This window comes from Nerophis ophidion, linkage group LG20, assembly GCF_033978795.1.
Source record: "Nerophis ophidion isolate RoL-2023_Sa linkage group LG20, RoL_Noph_v1.0, whole genome shotgun sequence".
NCBI lineage: Eukaryota > Metazoa > Chordata > Actinopteri > Syngnathiformes > Syngnathidae > Nerophis > Nerophis ophidion.
This window is the reverse complement of record NC_084630.1, coordinates 41,128,338-41,146,209: the sequence shown is the minus strand read 5'-3', so window position 1 is coordinate 41,146,209 and position 17,872 is coordinate 41,128,338. Positions and strand designations below refer to the sequence as shown.

General features: G+C 40.2%; 1 protein-coding gene across 1 annotated transcript in view; it reads left to right on the top strand.

The window, feature by feature from the left end:
• The window catches only part of lrba (LPS-responsive vesicle trafficking, beach and anchor containing), a 971,728-nt gene that overhangs the window by 484,688 nt on the left and 469,168 nt on the right, over positions 1 to 17,872 (top strand). The gene's annotated exons all lie outside the window — the stretch shown is intronic.

The window sequence follows — 17,872 nt, the reverse complement described above, 5'->3', positions numbered from 1 at the left end:
ACGCTCCTTCGGTTAATCCTACGTACGTGTCGGATGTGTTAATGTCCTTGCGTGTTACCTTTGCTTGGTAAACGACTGATGTTTGTAAGCACCCTCCGTTGAGAGGGCAATCAGGTTTCTTGCGACAGTTACATTCATTATTGGTTTCAGAGTCGTTTAGTCTGGGGGTAGGCAGTCCTTTTGCAATTGCTTTGTTGTGGTTTGAAATGATTTGTTGCATGTTATTCATACAGCTGTAGCTCAATTTAATGTTGTTCTTGTTGAATATTTTTCTTAGGGTGTTGCCTTTGGGGAAGTGTTTGTCGATCAGAGTGAGGAACTTGCGGCCGATGTTGGTTGAGACGTCTTTGCTGAATGGCGGATTTTTTGCAGAATTCTACAGAACTCAGCAAACACATTTGGAACCTCAAAGACAATAATGTTGAATATTCAATAACATGGCAAATTCTTGCATCCAGCACACCTTACAACACTGGTAATAAAAGATGCAACCTATGCTTAAAAGAGAAACTGTTTATTATATATCATCCAGATCTATCATCCCTCAACAAGCGCAGTGAAATCATTTCAACATGCCGCCACGGACGGAAACACCTCCTAGGTAACACATGAGCCAATCACCACACCCTACGCCTGCTTGTACCCACCCACTCTGTGCTCTATATAAACCATTGTATGTGAATGCTTCCATTAAAATCTCCTGATGATTGAGGGAACCCCTCATGAAACAGATCTGTAGAGATTAAGTAGTCTTGTGATTTTTTTTCCCACACCTACATATATATATATATATATATATATATATATATATATATATATATATATATAATATATGTATATAAATACCTATATATGTATACGTATATATATGTGGATGTATATACATGTGTATGTATATATGTATATATACATATACATATATACATACACATATATAATATACATACATATATATATACATACATTTATACATATATATACACTTACATACATACATATATATACATATAAATACACGCATGCACGCAGGCAGGCAGGCGCGCACACACACACACACACACACACTCACACACACACACACACACACACACACACACACACACACACACACACACACACACACACACACACACACACACACACACACACACACACACATATATATATATACTGCAAGCCTTGCTCCAACAGTGCAAGGTGAGTATGTGTTCTGCAGTAGCTTGCACACGTTTAAGCAGACTGGACGGGTCATTAAGCATAACTACAAGAGAATGGTGCACTGCAGCATTCTAACAACAAATGGTTATAATTCTGTAAAAAAAAAAAAAAAAAAATAAACACTGTGTGCAACACACTTCTGTGCCTTTAAAAGGAAACGGCACTTTTTGGGGAATTTCACCCAGCAATCACAATCCCTACAAGAACACAACATTTTTTTTTCTTTATGCATTCTAATTCCAAAAATCCAAAGTACCAGGTGGCTAACAATGCAGCTAATAGTAGTACTGTATTGCACACATGAAGCTCTCCATAAAAATACAAAAAAACGCCAACAATACTTCATTTACCTCTCGCGAGCTGAATATTAACAAAGTATTAGCAATATGGTTGTTATAAGCGCTAATGCTGAGGAACTACTTTAAGCAGCGCATTGGTCACAGTGAGGCAACTAGCTTATGCAGCTAGATTGACATTGCATCTTGATTAATTCCTCGATTACCAATCATGCCTCTCACTGGATATTTAAGGTTGCGGCCATAAACCTGCAATCACAATCAACTTGGACACACAGATGGCCAAAAAACACGAAAAGATGCCGGTTTCATTTTTGAAGATTATGATTAATTCTTCATCTAAACGGGAAGACATCCCAGTGAGCACAGACAGTACTACAGTAAGGGATTGTTTTATTATGTCTGTAGTTTGTATTTCTTGTTGAGCACTTGGCAATACTGCTACTTGCTGGATCTGCTTATCACTCAGCTTTTAAAACTTTTCATAACTCATATTCTGTATATTCAGGCTCAGAAATATAAGGATTTTGGATGAACAAGTCTAGCATGATTAGTAGTGTTGTTGTTGTTAAAGGGAAATGCCAATGTTGGGATGCATCTGTGAAGTCTTTACGCCGCCGCTGCATGCTTCAAAACAGCGAAATATGTAAATATAACATGTTATTAGGAATGTGCCTGTTACTACATTACATATATACATATAGAGTGTATATAAAACAATGAAGTAGGTTTATAGATGTTTTATTAGAACGCTTAATAACAAAATAGATGCAACTACTCCCAATACATCCATTGTTAGTTGATGTTTGCTAGCTTTTAATTACAAATTGGACTGCACATTATATATATATATATATATATATATATATATATATATATATATATATATATATATATATATATATATACATATATATATATATATATATATATATATATATATATATATATATATATATATATATATATATATATATATATATATATATATATATATATATATATATATACATATATATATATAGGTAGGTGTGGGGAAAAATCACAAGACTACTTCATCTCTACAGAACTGTTTCATGAGGGGTTCCCTCAATCATCAGGAGATTTTAATGGAAGCATTCACATACAATGGTTTATATAGGGCCCTAATATATATATATATATATATATATATATATATATATATATATATATATATATATATATATATATATATATATATATATATATATATACATATCAATCAATCAATCAATGTTTACTTATATAGCCCTAAATCACTAGTGTCTCAAAGGGCTGCACAAACCACTACGACATCCTCGGTAGGCACACATAAGGGCAAGGAAAAACTCACACCCAGTGGGACGTCGGTGACAATGATGACTATGAGAACCTTGGAGAGGAGGAAAGCAATGGATGTCGAGCGGGTCTAACATGATACTGTGAAAGTTCAATCCACAATGGATCCAACACAGCAGCGAGAGTCCTGTTCATAGCGGAGCCAGCAAGAAACCATCCCAAGCGGAGGCGGATCAGCAGCGCAGAGATGTCCCCAGCTGATACACAGGCAAGCAGTACATGACCACCGGATCGGACCGGACCCCCTCCACAAGGGAGAGTGGGACAAAAAGAAAAGAAACGGCAGATCAACTGGTCTAAAAAGGGAGTCTATTTAAAGGCTAGAGTATACAAATGAGTTTTAAGGTGAGACTTAAATGCTTCTACTGAGGTGGCATCTCGAACTGTTACCGGGAGGGCATTCCAGAGTACTGGAGCCCGAACGGAAAACGCTCTATAGCCCGCAGACTTTTTTTGGGGCTTTGGGAATCACTAATAAGCCGGAGTCCTTTGAACGCAGATTTCTTGCCGGGACATATGGTACAATACAATCGGCAAGATAGGATGGAGCTAGACCGTGTAGTATTTTATACGTAAGTAGTAAAACCTTAAAGTCACATCTTAAGTGCACAGGAAGCCAGTGCAGGTGAGCCAGTACAGGTGTAATGTGATCAAACTTTCTTGTTCTTGTCAAAAAAAAAAAAAATATATATATATATATATATATATATATATATATATATATATATGTGTGTGTGATCTTGCTCGACAATAAGAAAAGTGAATGATAGACAACATTACAAAACAAAAGTGCAGTTCCTCTTTCAGTATGCAAATGAAACAAATCCTTCAGAGATATTCCCTCCAAACCGCCGGCATACTGATCCGGAATTACCGCATTTACAATTCCGTGCCTTCCTGAACATCGATCGCTCCGTTGAGAGCCAGACGTCAATTCCGTCTTCCGTCTGACCCGGGCCCAATAAGACCAGCAGGTACACAGGTGCTGATTGTAATATCAGTAGCCTAGCAGGCGCTCTTGTATCCGTAAGCAGGTCTATCCATCAGGCGCCGGCGTCGCCTTTGACACGGGTGTCAGCGGCAGCCGAAAGGGAATAAATGACGGAGCGAGGGGGATCAATCAAAAAGAGGAGAAGGAGAAGGGGGGGGGGAGATTGGGTCCGTCGAGCCCAGAAACGGAGAATGATGGAGGGGCTAGGCTCAGGTGCAAAGGAGGAGGGGGCTGCCATCTCTTTGTCTGGAGGTGCTTGGCGCCAAGAGAGGCGCTTAATAGCAGGCAAATAAAGACGGAGAGTGGAGTCAAACTTGTTTAATTGTGAAAGGACTTGAAGGCTCAACATTAGTCATCCAACATCTGGAGGTGGGTACCAAAGTGCACGTGTGGACTGTCCTACCTGGCTAGCACTCGCTAAACTGATCGACCAGCCCTATGTCCACATGTGCCTCAAGAGCAGGGCGGTCCAAGCGCTTGCAGCAAACACGCCCACACAAAAAAATGTTCGGATGCTGAACTATCTAAATCGATCAAAGTTTATAATATAGGCTTTAATCAAGAGTGTCTCAAAGGGCTGCACAAGTCACAACGACATCCTCGGCTCAGATCCCACATCAGGGCAAGGAAAAACTCAACCAAATGGGAAACTATGAGAAACCTCGGAGGGGACTGCAGATGTGGGGACCACTCTAGGGCGATCGGTGCAATGGACGTTGAGTGGATCTGGCATAATATTGTGAGAGTCCAGTCCATAGTGGATCCAACATAATAGTGTGAGAGTCCAGTCCATAGTGGATCTAACATAATAGTGTGAGAGTCCAGTCCATAGTGGATCTAACATAATAGTGTGAGAGTCCAGTCCATAGTGGATCTAACATAATAGTGTGAGAGTCCAGTCCATAGTGGATCTAACATAATAGTGAGAGTCCAGTCCATAGTGGATCTAACATAATAGTTAGAGTCCAGTCCATAGTGGATCTAACATAATAGTGTGAGAGTCCAGTCCATAGTGGATCTAACATAATAGTGAGAGTCCAGTCCATAGTGGATCTAACATAATAGTGTGAGAGTCCAGTCCATAGTGGATCTAACATAATAGTGAGAGTCCAGTCCATAGTGGATCTAACATAATAGTGAGAGTCCAGTCCATAGTGGATCTAACATAATAGTGAGAGTCCAGTCCATAGTGGATCTAACATAATAGTGTGAGAGTCCAGTCACTAGAGGATCTAACATAATAGTGTGAGTCCAGTCCATAGTGGATCTAACATAATAGTGTGAGAGTCCAGTCCATAGTGGATCTAACATAATAGTGTGAGAGTCCAGTCCATAGTGGATCTAACATAATATTGTGAGAGTCCAGTCCATAGTGGATCTAACATAATAGTGAGAGTCCAGTCCATAGTGGATCTAACATAATAGTGTGAGTCCAGTCCATAGTGGATATAACATAATAGTGAGAGTCCAGTCCATAGTGGAGCTAACATAATAGTGAAAGTCCAGTCCATAGTGGATCTAACATAATAGTGTGAGAGTCCAGTCCATAGTGGATCTAACATAATAGTGAGAGTCCAGTCCATAGTGGATCTAACATAATAGTGTGAGTCCAGTCCATAGTGGATCTAACATAATAGTGAGAGTCCAGTCCATAGTGGATCTAACATAATAGTGAGAGTCCAGTCCATAGTGGATCTAACATAATAGTGTGAGAGTCCAGTCCATAGTGGATCTAACATAATAGTGTGAGAGTCCAGTCCATAGTGGATCTAACATAATAGTGAGAGTCCAGTCCATAGTGGATCTAACATAATAGTTAGAGTCCAGTCCATAGTGGATCTAACATAATAGTGTGAGAGTCCAGTCCATAGTGGATCTAACATAATAGTGAGAGTCCAGTCCATAGTGGATCTAACATAATAGTGTGAGAGTCCAGTCCATAGTGGATCTAACATAATAGTGAGAGTCCAGTCCATAGTGGATCTAACATAATAGTGAGAGTCCAGTCCATAGTGGATCTAACATAATAGTGAGAGTCCAGTCCATAGTGGATCTAACATAATAGTGTGAGAGTCCAGTCACTAGAGGATCTAACATAATAGTGTGAGTCCAGTCCATAGTGGATCTAACATAATAGTGAGAGTCCAGTCCATAGTGGATCTAACATAATAGTGTGAGAGTCCAGTCCATAGTGGATCTAACATAATAGTGTGAGAGTCCAGTCCATAGTGGATCTAACATAATAGTGAGAGTCCAGTCCATAGTGGATCTAACATAATAGTTAGAGTCCAGTCCATAGTGGATCTAACATAATAGTGTGAGAGTCCAGTCCATAGTGGATCTAACATAATAGTGAGAGTCCAGTCCATAGTGGATCTAACATAATAGTGTGAGAGTCCAGTCCATAGTGGATCTAACATAATAGTGAGAGTCCAGTCCATAGTGGATCTAACATAATAGTGAGAGTCCAGTCCATAGTGGATCTAACATAATAGTGAGAGTCCAGTCCATAGTGGATCTAACATAATAGTGTGAGTCCAGTCCATAGTGGATATAACATAATAGTGAGAGTCCAGTCCATAGTGGAGCTAACATAATAGTGAAAGTCCAGTCCATAGTGGATCTAACATAATAGTGTGAGAGTCCAGTCCATAGTGAATCTAACATAATAGTGAGAGTCCAGTCCATAGTGGATCTAACATAATAGTGTGAGTCCAGTCCATAGTGGATCTAACATAATAGTGAGAGTCCAGTCCATAGTGGATCTAACATAATAGTGAGAGTCCAGTCCATAGTGGATCTAACATAATAGTGTGAGAGTCCAGTCCATAGTGGATCTAACATAATAGTGTGAGAGTCCAGTCAATAGTGGATCTAACATAATAGTGAGAGTCCAGTCCATAGTGGATCTAACATAATAGTGAGAGTCCAGTCCATAGTGGATCTAACATAATAGTGTGAGAGTCCAGTCCATAGTGGATCTAACATAATAGTGTGAGAATACAGTCCATAGTGGATCTAACATAATAGTGTGAGAGTCCAGTCCATAGTGGATCCAACATACTGTAATAGTGTGAGAGTCCAGTCCATAGTGGATCTAACATAATAGTGTGAGAGTCCAGTCCATAGTGGATCTAACCACGTCCCCCACCCCCCACCTCCCAAAATCGGAGCTCCCAAGGTTGGCAAGTATGATCTATCCCCATACAGTACTCTGATCAAGGAACCAAATAACGATATTGTTTGAACATTTCGGATGTCTTGCACACTTATACCCTGATCACAAACTCCTAGTTTACGCACCTCTTATTTTAACCCCCTCCTGTAACTTTAAGTCCTGTTTCTTTTTCTAATGTAATCTCCTTAATACCTATCTCATATTTTGTATTGTGTAAGCGTACTTGGCTTTGGATGTTACATACCTTAAACATAAACATATCAGTCTTGTAATCTTGTTTGATTCCAGGTGCTGTGAGAAAAAATGTGGTGACAAAGTCAGCCACGGACGCTAAGGTCACCAAACACGCGATCAGGTGGTTCAACCTGGCGGCGGATCGGGCGGCGAGGAGACGAGTCCCGCCTCCGCCTCCACAGACAGATCAGGAGGAATAGAAATATGTATCGATAAACAACCTTTTATTCAACTTCTTGTCATTCATTTTCTGATATGTTAGATGTGCATGGAGCAGCATTTCGTTGAAGTTGTAGCCTAATAGATTAAATATTTACTATATTTACTATTTATATATATATATATTTATATTTTATATATTTACTTTACAGAGCAGGGGTCGGGAACCTTTTTTGGCTGCTGAGAGAGCCATGAAAACCAAATATTTTAAAATGTATTTCCGTGAGAGCCATATAATATTTTTCAACACTGAATACAACAAAATGCGAGCCCTTAAGAGCAACGTTTTTAAAGTAAAATAAGTCTCTTATTCTTTTTAATAAGATTTGTATTCTGAAGCTAACCATCCATCCATCCATTTTCTACCGCTTATTCCCTTATGGGGTCGCGGGGGGCGCTGGCACCTATCTCAGCTACAATCGGGCGGAAGGCGGGGTACACCCTGGACAAGTCGCCACCTCACAACAGGGCCAACACAGATAGACAGACAACATTCACACACTAGGGACCATTTAGTGTTGCCAATAATAAATAAAACGCTTCTTACCATTAATGCGACTTCTTGAACAGGTGTGGTAGAAAAACGGTTGGATAGATTAAAATGCATGAGAATGTTTTATATTTTGAATGTTATTTTTTAACACTGTGATTATATCAGAATAATTATGTATATGTTATCACACAACTTTTATGCTTGAGGGCCGTTGCTAAAATTATTGTCAATTGTGCTCAAGTGGTATTTTTTAGGGATGCACCGATTAATCGGTAACCGAATATATTCGGCCGAATATGGCAAAAAAAGCCACATTCGGCCTTCGGTGGAAAACAAGGCCGAATAGTGGCGTGTGACGCAATTTTTGGACGCGGTGACGCAATCAACCAACGTGCAGTGACGTTGGGATATGTTGTGTACCTGTATAAGTGTGTGAGGTTACAATGTTGTGTACCTGTATAAGTGTATGAGGTTACAAGCACACACTTATTGAGATTTAATGGGGCCTCTGTTTACATTATTAGCCTGTTGTGTAGGCTACCTGTATAAGTGTATGAGGTTACATGCACACACTTATTGAGATTTACTTGAGCCTTCTGTTTACATTATTAGCCTGTTGTGTAGGCTACCTGTATAAGTGTATGAGGTTACATGCACACACTTATTGAGATTTAGTGGGGCCTCTGTTTACATTATTAGCCTGTTGTGTAGGCTACCTGTATAAGTGTATGAGGTTACAAGCACACACTTATTGAGATTTAGTGGGGCCTCTGTTTACATTATTAGCCTGTTGTGTAGGCTACCTGTATAAGTGTATGAGGTTACATGCACACACTTATTGAGATTTACTTGAGCCTTCTGTTTACATTATTAGCCTGTTGTGTAGGCTACCTGTATAAGTGTATGAGGTTACATGCACACACTTATTGAGATTTACTTGAGCCTTCTGTTTACATTATTAGTCTGTTGTGTAGGCTACCTGTATAAGTGTATGAGGTTACATGCACACACTTATTGAGATTTACTTGAGCCTTCTGTTTACATTATTAGCATATCTACTGTGGCTAAGCAGACTTTTGCCAAAAGGACAATAATTCATTTGTTGTGGGTTTATCCACTTTAATGCACTTTATTTTTTTTTTGGAATGCATGTTTTGTTTGAAGGCCTAATATAAATGAAAAACTTTGCTTTTTTTGAAAAGCAAAGACTACTGGAATATTTGAAAAATGTCGATATTCAATAAAAAACTACTTTATTTGAAGAACATGTCTAAATATTTATTCTAGGCTATTTATGCAATATTTAAAAAATTGTGAAAAACTGCATTCATTATTCGGTATTCGGCTTCGGCCACAAATTTTCATTTCGGTGCATCCCTAGTATTTTTCTGACAATCCAAAAGGTTGCCAGCCTGTCTGGTATCAGTGTCTATGTCCACGAACGGCCCGCTGACTGCCAAGGCCGAACACCGCCGTGACGCAGACTGAGCAGAGAGACAAGGCGATATCACCACAACAAACACATTTGCATAATCATATATTGTGTCTAACTGGAGTTGTCGAGATTACCTCCTTCCCTCAGCGACAGCTTCAGTGATGTAAACAGGGACCTCCCGAATAAATAGTGGAAGCACACAGGCTAGACTTTTAGAACATAGTTTGGATCTGTTACTAGAATACAGCCCAAAACACATGTCTCCTCATTGAGCCAAATAGAACTCTGTCTCTGCATAATTCCTTGCTCCTCATCTTGTTTATTAAATGTCATCAATGTTTGAACCTGAAAGATTACCAGCGGATATAATGTAGAAATGTCAGCTAAGAATTATCTAAGAGCCAGATGCAGTCATCAAAAGAGCCACATCTGGCTCCAGAGCCATAGGTTCCCTACCCCTGTTCTAGAGTGAATTGACCATTTTGTGTTTCTGCCTATTGACAATATTGTTGGTTTAAAAATACAAAGCAATGCTTAATTAAGCTGAGGCCTATATTGCTGTAATAGGGCTTAGTGATAGTGTTAGTTTCCTATTTTAAGAACAGAAGGGATTTTGAAAATGAGATAAACGGGTCCAAAACGGACCCGGGCCAGATGAGCCAGGGTTTTTATGAGCCTGTTGCTGGTCCGCGGCGGATGTATGTGCGGGTCCCAAGCACACCCGCTGCAAAGGTAAGGTTTTGATCAAAGATGCGGAGTGGATCCAGCTCGGAGCCACGGCGGGTCCGCAACCCGCCTCCGTGGCGGATCCGTTCCTGAGAGCAAGTGGAACCCGTTTCGCAGGTCCGTTCCGGAAAGTGCAATAAGTCTTTTTGCTGTGTGGGTAATGTGTGAATGACAATCATGGGTATTTTAAAGGCCTACTGAAATGAGATGTTCTTATTTAAACGGGGATAGCAGCTCCATTCTATGTGTCATACTTCATTATTTCGCCATATTGCCATATTTTTTGCTGAAAGGATTTAGTAGAGAACATCCACGAAAAAATTTGCAATTTTCGGTGCTAAGAGAAAAGCTCTGCCTGTACCGGAAGTCGCAGACGATGACGTCACATGTTTGATGGCTCCTCACATATTCCCATTGATTTTAATAGGAGCCTCCAACAAAAAGTGCTATTCGGACCGACAATTTCCCCATTAATTTGAGCGAGGATGAAAGATTCGTGTTTGAGGATATTGATAGCGACGGACTAGAAAAAAAAAAAAAAGTTAAAAAAAAAAACACGATTGCAACAGGGCGGATTCCGATGTTTTTAGGCACATTTACTAGGATAATTCTGGGAAATCCCTTATCTTTCTATTGTGTTGCTAGTGTTTTAGTGAGTTAAATAGTACCTGATAGTCGGAGGTGTGTGTGTCCACGGGTGTCTTTGACGCCAGTGTCTCGGGGAAATCGACGGCAGCTTTATGGACGGCACAAGCTCCGGTAAGAACTGACTTTTTAACCACAAATTTCTCACTGAAACCTGCTGGTTGACATGTGGTCGGATCCATAGGAAAGTTTCACCTCCAGGAATTTTAAACAAGGAATCACCGTGTGTTTGTGTGGCTAAAGCTTCCCAACTCCATCTTTCTACTTTGACTTCTCCAATATTAATTGAACAAATTGCAAAAGATTCAGCAACACAGATGTCCAGAATACTGTGTAATTATGCCGTTTAGCTCGGTTGGTAGAGTGGCCGTGCCAGCAACTTGAGGGTTGCAGGTTCGATTCCCGCTTCCGCAATCCTAGTCACTGCTGTTGTGTCCTTGGGCAAGACACTTTACCCACCTGCTCCCAGTGCCACCCACACTGCTTTGAATGTAACTTAGATATTGGGTTTCACTATGTAAAGCGGTTTGAGTCACTAGAGAAAAAGCGCTATATAAAAATAATTCACTTCACTTCACTTAAAGCAGACGACTTTTAGCTGTGTGTGTGCGCAGCGCTCATATCCTTAAAGGGGAACATTATCAGCAGACCCATGTAAGCGTCAATATATACCTTGATGGTGCAGAAAAAAGACCATCTATTTTTTTAACCGATTTCCGAACTCTAAATGGGTGAATTTTGGCGAATTAAACGCCTTTCTGTTTATCGCTCTGGAGGCGATGACGTCAGAATGTGACGTCGCCGAGGTAACACACCCACCATTTTCATTTTCAACACATTACAAACACCGGGTCTCAGCTCTGATATTTTCCGTTTTTTTGACTATTTTTTGGAACCTTGGAGACATCATGCCTGGTCGGTGTGTTGTCGGAGGGTGTAACAACACTAACAGGGAGGGATTCAAGTTGCACCACTGGCCCCAAGATGCCAAAGTGTCTGCCACCAGACCCCCATTGAATGTGCCAGAGTGTCTCCACATTTGACCGTCGATGCTAAGACAGACATGGCACAGAGATGTATGGATAACCTGCAGATGCATTTGCAACGATAGTCAACGAAATCACAAAGGTGAGTTTTGTTGATGTTGACTGCCAGCTAATCGATGCTAACATGCTATGCTAATCGATGCTAACATGCTATTTACCGGCGGTGCTAAAGCAGACATGGCACAGAGATGTAAGGATAACCTGTAGATGCATTTGCAACTACATTACGTTTCCTTCCACCCACATTTAATGCGAAACAAACACTTACCAATCGACGGATTTAAGTTGCTCCAGTGTCAAAAGATGCGAAAGTCCTGATCGTTTGGTCCGCACATTTTACCGGCGATGCTAACGCAGCTATTCGGCCATGCTATGGCTATGAATAGCGTCAATAACTATTCGCTCAATAGCTTCAGTTTCTTCTTCAATACTTTCATACTCCAACCATCTGTTTCAATACATGCGTAATCTGTTGAATCGCTTAAGTCGCTGAAATCCGAGTTTGAATCCGAGCTAATGTCGCTATATCTTGCTGTGGTATTCCCATTGTTTGTTTACATTGGCAGCACTGTGTGACGTCACAGGGAAATGGCCAGTGTCTTCGCAGAGAGCGAAAATAAGGCACTTTAAAGCTTTATTTAGGGATATTCCGAGACCGGTAACATTTTGAAAAAAACTTCAAAAAATACAACAAGCCACTGGAAACTGATTTTTATTGTTTTTAACCCTTTTGAAATTGTGATAATGTTCCCCTTTAACAGTCCGTGACGTCTTGCGTACACGTCATCATTACACGACGTTTCCAAGACGAAACTCCCAGGAAATTTAAAATTGCAATTTAGTAAACTAAAGCGGCCGTATTGGCATGTGTTGCAATGTTAATATTTCATCATTGATATATAAACTATCAGACTGTGTGGTGGGTAGTAGTGGCTTTCAGTAGGCCTTTAAGTTAACTAGAGCAGGGGTGTCAAACTCAAACACAGAGTGGGCCAAAATGTAAAACCGAACAAAGCCGCGGGCCAAAGTTGAACAAATTAACCTTTTAATAGGGACCCAAACAAGTTTTGCATTGAATATTGAACAAGCAAGGCTTATATAACTTTATAGTGACATGCAAAATCCAGTTTTAAATAATAATAATTGAAAAATATCAATGGCATATCAAATAAAATTTAAATAAAAATTGTTAATTGGCAACACTAAATGGTCCCTAGTGTGTGAATGTGAGTGTGAATGTTGTCTGTCTATATGTGTTGGCCCTGTGATGAGGTGGCGACTTGTCCAGGGTGTACCCCGCCTTGTGCCCGATTGTAGCTGAGATAGGCGCCAGCGCCCCCCGCCACCCTGAAAAGGGAATAAGCGGTAGGAAATGGATGGATGGATGCCTCTTTTCGGCGGCGGGGTTGAGGTGGACGAGGTTTGGTGGTAGCGGGGTGTGTGTATGGTAGCGTCCCGGAAGAGTTAGTGCTGCAAGGCATTCTGGGTATTGGTTCTCTTGTGTTTATGTTGTGTTACGGTGCGGATGTTCTCCCAAAATGTGTCATTGTTGTTTAATAATAATAATAATGGATTAGATTTATATCGCGCTTTTCCATTGTTAGATACTCAAAGCGCTCACAGAGAAGTGGGAACCCATCATTCATTCACACCTGGTGGTGGTAAGCTACATATGTAGCCACAGCTGCCCTGGGGTAGACTGACGGAAGCGTGGCTGCCAGTTTGCGCCTACGGCCCCTCCGACCACCACCAATCATTTCTGGCCGCTCTACCCACTACGCCATGCCGCCCCCGTTTGGTGTGGGTTCACAGTGTGGCGCATATTTGTAACAGTGTTAAAGTTATTTAGTGTTGCATTGACTTGTGTGTGTGTGTTTAAGCCGCATATATCATGTGACTGGGCCGGCACGCTGTTTGTATAGAGAAAAAACGGACGTGGAGACAGGTTGGGGAGAACGCCAAAGCCCACCCCAAATATTGTTGTCCGGGATGGGCACTGAACTTCTGGAGTCTCCCGGGAAAATTGAGAGTGTTAGCGGTGAATGCGGTGGGCCAGCTCTAATGTTCATTTGATATTGCCTCAAGGGCCAAGTGAAATTACACGGCCAAATTTGGCCCGCGGGCCAGAGTTTGACACCCGTGAACTACAGCATGGCTGACGGGGAGAAGACACTGTCGAAGTGGAGGCGCGTGAACAGGAATTCCCCCAAAAATGGCGCATCCTAAAAACATTTTGACTACCATTACAGGTTATGAAGACCACAAGGAGGTGTTTTAAACGCATTCAAACAATCCTAACATGAGCACTTTAAGGCGCTGTAAGTACAGATTAGGAAACCCTTAAGGATGCAGAAATAAAGTAAGGAAGGCCGTCTGCGGCTGAGCGATTTATTGACCGTTCCGGGATGTCAAAGGATGAGGGAACGGCTGGCGGAGAGGTCGGCGGGAATGAGCCAGCGAGAAGGGGCGATCGGGGGGGGGGGATCTGTTTCCTTGGCCTCATTGATAATGACATACCTGCTGGAGCTGTCTGTTAGCCGTATAGCACAAACTACTTAGCCCTTAACTGGAAAATCAATAGGCTCCTCTCAAGGAGACCATGCCTCTTTGTGACTGGCAGCTGCAGGCCAAAAAGGGGGGGGGGGGTCATCGCCACATGAACGCGGCGCTCAAAGGGACTCTTGGAAGAGCGTTTAGGAACAGTAACGCGGGTCAATCCAAACACCGCGGCCACCCCTCAGAGCCTCACTAACTGGGCTCGCTGGTGTCTACTCAGTGTGTGTGTGTGTGTGTGTGTGTGTGTGTGGGGGGGTTACTTGGTGTATAACAGGTGAATATTAAACAACCTCTCTTTTACCTTGATTGCTGGGTTTTGCTAGTTAGAATAAAATAGAATAGAGTTTTATTGTCATTATTACAGTGAACAGGTTGTTGGATTAACCATGTATCTAGATCAGGTCGCCCGTAAGGACCAGATGAGTCGCCCGCTGGCCTGTTCTAAAAATAGCTCAAATAGCAGCACTTACCAGTGAGCTGCCTCTATTTTTTTTAATTGTGTTTATTTACTAGCAAGCTGGTCTCGCTTTGCTGGACATTTTTAATTCTAAGAGAGACAAAACTCAAATAGAATTTGAAAATCCAAGAAAATATTTTAAAGACTTGGTCTTCACTTGTTGAAATAAATTAATTTATTTTTTTTGCTTTGCTTCTTATAACTTTCAGAAAGACAATTTTAGAGAAAAAATACAACCTTAAAAATTATTTTAGGATTTTTAAACATATACCTTTTTACCTTTTAAATTCCTTCCTCTTCTTTCCTGACAATTTAAATCAATGTTCAAGTAATATATTTGTTTTTATTGTAAGGAATAATAAATATATTTTAATTTAATTCTTCATTTTAGTTTCTGTTTTTTCGACGAAGAATATTTGTGAAATATTTCTTCAAACTTATAATGATTAACCCCCCCCAAACCCCTGGGTTGTCATGAAAAAGGGAGGTTTTTGTGGTTGGTGCACTAATTGTAAGTGTATATTGTGTTTTTTATGTTGATTTAATAAAAAATAAAAAATAAAAATAAAAATATATTTTTTTTTTGTTTGTTTGTTTTTAAAGAAAAAATTCTTTTGCGGCCCGGTGGTTGGGGACCACTGATCTAGAAGACATAATGATTTGTCTTTGTTAGAAATATAGCTTGGTCCAATTTGTTATATATTCTACCAAAGTGCAGATTGGATTTTAACCTATTTTAAACATGTCATCAAAATTCTAAAATTAATCTTAATCAGGAAAAAATACTAATGATGTTACATAAATTCTTTTTTAAATTTTTTCAAAAAGATTCGAATTAGTTAGTTTTACTCTTCATTTTTTCGGTTGAATTTTTAATTTTAAAGAGTCGAAATTGAAGATAAACTGTGTTTCAAAATGTAATTTTCATTTTTTTTCCTGTTTTCTCCTCTTTAAACCGTTCAATTTAGTGTTTTTTTCATCATTTATTCTCTACAAAAAACCTTCCGTAAAAGGAATAAAATTGTATGACGGAATGACTGACAGAAATACCCATTTTTTTATATATATAGATTTATTTATTAAAGGGAAATTGAACAAATTGGCTATTTCTGGCAATGTATTTAAGTGTGTATCAAACTGGTAGCCCTTGGCATTAATCAGTACCCAAGAAGTAGCTCTTGCTTTCAAAAAGGTTGGTGACCCCTGGTATATAAAATAACATCAATGAATTAAAGCTGCAAGCAGCCATGGACGGGACTGCTTTGGCTGCTGCCCCCGCGACACAAGCCCGGATAAGCGTTAGCTAGCCGCCAGACATCTTAACAAATATTTCACACGAGGGCGAAGCACAACTAATGTTAATATTATTCAAATATTGTGTCACTGGCGCGTTTATGTCATTTATAAAATTACATACTGGGAGCGCTAGAAATAAAATAACAAAAAAAAAAACTTCTCGCTCTCTGCGAAATGTATTTCAGCGCAGCTGTTCTTTGAAGGCTAATAAAATCAAAACCGGACCATTCATTGTCTTTACCGTAGCATAAAAAGTGCAGATGGCCTTAAGACGCCACAACAGTCAGGCACCATATGTAAGTACCCAACATAAAGAATGTCGGACGCTTTTTTCCACGATTATGCAGGCAAACGACAACTTAGCTACGGCACCCGGCAGCCATCTTGCTATAGACCATCACAGCCCCTCCCCCACGAATGTTGGTGCGTGCGCAACAGCAGCAGACGGTAGGAAAAAAAAAACAAAAAAAAAACGTTTCCCTCACTGTGTCTGCGCACGGCGGCCATCTTTGTAATGGATTTCAGCGCAGCGGTTCTTTCAAGGCTGATAAAATCATAACCGTAGCAGTCATTAAAACTATTTCATCAACTTTTAATCAGAAGGGTTCAATTTCTCTTCTCTTGCTCATTTGAAGCTGAAACGACAAACGGCCTCAGAGGAGATAATGTTAGAAAAAAGGTTTTTTTTTTTTGCCAACTTTTGTATTGAAGGGGGAATTGCAAACTTCCTGTTGATTTTAGCTGGGAGGTAAGAGTGTATGAAATATAGGTCTAACCGAGACCTACATAAAAAAAACAAAAAAAACGTCTCCCTCACTGTGTCTGCGCACGGCGGCCATCTTTGAAATGGATTTCAGCGCAGCGGTTCTTTCAAGGCTGATAAAATCATAACCGTAGCAGTCATTAAAACTATTTCATCAACTTTTACTCAGAAGGGTTCAATCTCTCTTCTCTTGCTCATTTGAAGCTGAAACGACAAACGGCCTCAGATGAGATAATGTTAGAAAAAAGGTTTTTTTTTTTTGCCAACTTTTGTATTGAAGGGGGAATTGCAAACTTCCTGTTGATTTTAGCTGGGAGGTAAGAGTGTATGAAATATAGGTCTAACCGAGACCTACATAAAAAAAACAAAAAAAACGTCTCCCTCACTGTGTCTGCGCACGGCGGCCATCTTTGAAATGGATTTCAGCGCAGCGGTTCTTTCAAGGCTGATAAAATCATAACCGTAGCAGTCATTAAAACTATTTCATCAACTTTTACTCAGAAGGGTTCAATCTCTCTTCTCTTGCTCATTTGAAGCTGAAACGACAAACGGCCTCAGAGGAGATAATGTTGGAAAAAAAAGCTAAATTGTATTGAAGGGGTAATTGCAAACTTCCTGTTCATTTCAGCTGGGAGGTAAGAGTGTATGAAATATAGGTCTAACTGAGACCTACATGGTGGTTTTTGTTTCATGTTTCTACGACGTTCCTACTGGAAGTTAGAGACAATTTTGTCTGTGTTTTCTTAGTAGGGGGCGCTAGAGCACAATTTTGAGTTTTGGGTTTTCGCCAGTCCTGATGTGTGTGTCAAATTTGGTGAGTTTTGAAGCATGTTAAGGGGGTCAAATTACAGCTCAAAGAGGTGGCGGTATAATAAAAAATAATAATACAACCTTAGAAATTCAATAGGGTCCTCTGTCCCAAAGGGACATTCGGTCCCTAATAATTAGTTATTGTTTGGG